We start from the raw sequence: 3,811 nt of genomic DNA on the forward strand, positions 1-3,811 counted from the left end.
TTCTGTGGTTCCAGCTGTAATTTGTGTTGAATAAGTCAAGAGTTGCCCTGTATGCTACAACTCTTAACCAAGTCAGCTTCTGTCACCCTATTTTTTCCACACAGTGCCCCGGAGACAGGCTTCCAATAGGCCACTCTGAGGCCAACCTTATTTGGCGGAGAGGAGTCACTGAAGCCCCAGGAATTTAGGCCTGTGCGGGTGGGACCTAGGACAGGGGTGGCTAAGTGGATGAGGTTCAGCCTAGCCTAGCCCACCTCCCACTTTAATCAGCAGTTCAGTATTTATCTGATAGTTTTTATAGGCTAGCTATGTGGTGCTGGACCAAGGCATATAATGAGAGGTCCCTGTGTGTGAGGTGCTGTTCTGAATTCTTCAGGTATATTAGTCATTTAATGCTCATACATTCTAGGAGGCAGACAGATACTGTCCCCACGTTAGAGGTGAGGAAGCAGAGAGCTTAGGTAATTTCTCAAGGTCATAAGTGGCAAAGCCAGGATATAAAGCTGGTAGTTTGACTCTTCACTGTACTTGCTCCCCATAGCATGGGCCTGCTGGCTCTTCTCTCTCTCCCTCTTCCTCCCTCTCCCTTGTTGGTCTCCACTTCCCCTCTGGCCTTCCAAAGAGCAGCTTCCCTACAGAGCAGCCAGAGTGGCCATAAAGTGCCAATCTTAGCATGTCAGGCCCCTGAGGATAAAGGCCAGAGTCCTTACCCTATGTGCTCTCCCTTTTATCCCCAGACACTGGCCTGTTTGCTCTCTGCTGGTAGGCACGCTGGTCTTCCAGATGCTTTGTGCCTTCTCCTGCCTTGGGGTCTCTGCATATGCTGTTCCTCTGTTTGGACAGCTCCTCACCATCTCTCTCCACCCCCACCTCGCCAACCCTTTTCCTAAGTATCTCCTGTTCATCCCTTGAGCTTAACTCAAATGTCTCTTCCATGGAGAATCCTCATCTGTTGTCAGGGAACATCTTAAACCCCCAGGTGATATCCTTTCGCAATTTGCCGTTGCTTTCCTTTATAATAAGTAGCATGATAAACCATGATGTATTTGTGGTATTATTTGATTAATATTTACCTCTAACCCTAGACTCTAAGTTTCTTGGGTTAAGGGGCTTCTTTGTCTTGTTAACAGCATATTTCAGGCACATTGACTATTTTATAATAGGTGCTCAATAAATATTTGGAGAATGAATGAATGTCAGACGCACACATCTACAATGATATTCCCACAGCTGCACTGCGTCAGCGCTGGAATTTACTGCATCAACAGCCATTGTTTGATTAAAGGGTGGAGAAGAGAGGCCCTGCGCCACTGGGGACTGGGCACATGTGCAGGGTGGTGACTGGGGCCTGTGCACAAGCCCCCCCACGCCCCTTCCCCAGATCTGTACATCCACAGGGTGTCTCTGCCAGTGAACAGGGAAAGAACACTCCCCGGCTGCCCACTTTTCCTGGCACATGGCCAGTCTTACTATATATAAGGGGAACCAATGGGGCTCTGTGATCCCATAAACATCCTCAGCCAAACAGAGCTGGAAGAATTCTCCCACACATGGTTTTAGTCAACAATTTCTACTTGCTTTAAGACCTAGCATTAAGTTTACCGTCTCTGAGACACCCTTCCTGCTTTGGTAGTCAGGATTCTTTTAACTGAAAGCACCAGAAACCAAATTCCGAAGAGAATGTTGAAACAGAAAATATACTGGGGCACCTGGGTGGCTCAGTCAGTTAAACATCTGACTTTGGTTTTAGCCTAGGTCACGATCTCAGGGTCATGAGATCGAGCCCCACCTGGGGCTCTGTGCTCAGCAGGGAGTCTGCGTGAGATTATCTCTTCCTCTGCTCCTCCCCCTGCTTAAACTCTCTCTCTCTCTAAAATAAATAAACCAATCTTTCTTTTAAAAAAGGAAAGAAAATTTATTGGCAGGATGTCAAGTGATCCCACATAGTTTTGGGGTGTTCGAGGGCAGTTGGGCTTCAGGGATTCAAACACAGCCTGGAATCAGTCTCTGCATCTCTTTCTTTGCATGCCAGCATCATTCTCTCAATCCTGCTTCTTCCACAAAGTAGGAAACGTGGCTGTCAACAGCCCCCACATCACACATCTTTCAGCTTCACTATGAGAGAGGAACTGCCTGTTTCCTTATTTGCGATTCAGGAAATCCTGGCGGAGAATTTTTTGGCTGATCAGCAATAGCCAGGGCAGCAGGGTCATGTGCCATAGATAGGGTCTTTGGGGACCCAGTTATGTTTCCAGAGACAGGGCCAAGTTTCCACATCTGTAACACGGGGAATTAGTTATTTCTTCCAGTGTTGTGCTTGGCACCTTGGCACATTGTTCAGGTGTGATCTTTGGGATCCCTCATCATGACTGTGGAAGCCTGGGAGAGGAGGGTCACTGACAGGAAGCTTGGCTGAGAAGCTATACCCCCTGAGTGTAAGAGGGGCTTCCCACTTAGGGCAGGGGCTTAGAGATCACCAACAGTTACTCTCCTATAAGTGAGCTAATTTCCACCTTAGCACGTGGCTCACCAGATAACAGTTTTTCCCAGTCTTCTTGTCCTAGCATGGCCAAGAGACTCCATTCTATGCAATGGGCTATACACACAGTGTGCCTTATGGGGAATCATAGAGTGCCCTTCTTTACTTGGAGCAGCTGTCATGTACACTGAAGGGGAAACTGATGAGGATAGCAGAGTAACTATATAAGAAGCAAGAAGTTAGCACACTGCAGAGGTCCATGTGTGAGGAAAATGAACTGTTGAAACCATTGTTATTTTGGCATTTGGGTTTCTCACAGCCAAACTCAATACTGCCATCATTCCTATGCAGGAAAGGAGCAAAAGTTTCTGTTACCAGTGGCAGTAAGTAGTAGGGCCCATAGATGACCTTCTACGTGCAGGTCTATCAGCAACAGTTCCTGTCCATGTCCCCATTTCAGTTGTCTGGGGAATGCTGGTTCCTGCCTTTCCTGCCCCGGCTTTCTTCCCAGTGTGTTTTCCCACAGCACATTTCCTGCTCAGTCGGGCCACCCTAAAGCAGGAATCTGAGTCCAAGTGACACTGCTTCTATTGGCCAAGACTTGTCTCCACACTCTTTTACTTTGCCACCATTATCAAGTGGCCCCTTCTATTCACTTTGGCCAAAAGAGGGTTATTTGACATGGACCACAGGCTAGGGCCTCTGTGGTGGGGTTTCTGGATACTGTGTGTTTTTGTGAGCCACTGTATAGGTACACATGTGGTGTGTATGCCTGGACTTGTGTCCAGTGCCAACATTAACAGAATGGATGGTGACCAAAAGAACAGAGCAGGGTCTGGACATCATCCTGCATGGTGGCCAAGGTGCAGGGAGACACTCAAAGGCCCGGGGCAGCTATTTTTAGCTGTTACAGACCTAGGTCAGTAATTTAACAAGTCGTTTAGATATATTGTGTATGCTATCTAAGTATTAGTATTGTGTGTGTGTGTGTGTGTGTAAGACTTAAGACTTGGGGTGCTGGTACAACCCAGGGAGAAGGCCACGAGGGGTGTAGGTCCTGCTCTCTGACAATGGGAGAAGGTACAGAGGTCACCTAGGGTTCTTGACAAGCAGGCTGGGGCAGACAAGCGTGCTGGGGACAGGGACTGACCTCTTTAAGAAGCAGAAGAGACCTGGGACCTCTAGGGGAGCATGTGACAGTGTTGAGGAGTGCTGGAGGAATGGAGAAGACATCAGGTTCAAAGTAGGGAGGTCAGGGCAGAATCCCTACCACACCCACCCACCACCAACAACCACCTCATTAGAGTCCCCAAAGATACTGGCTCACTTGGC

Source organism: Mustela putorius, unplaced genomic scaffold, assembly GCF_011764305.1.
Source record: "Mustela putorius furo isolate JIRA1106 unplaced genomic scaffold, ASM1176430v1.1 tig00001584_pilon_pilon_pilon, whole genome shotgun sequence".
Taxonomy (NCBI): Eukaryota; Metazoa; Chordata; class Mammalia; order Carnivora; family Mustelidae; genus Mustela; species Mustela putorius.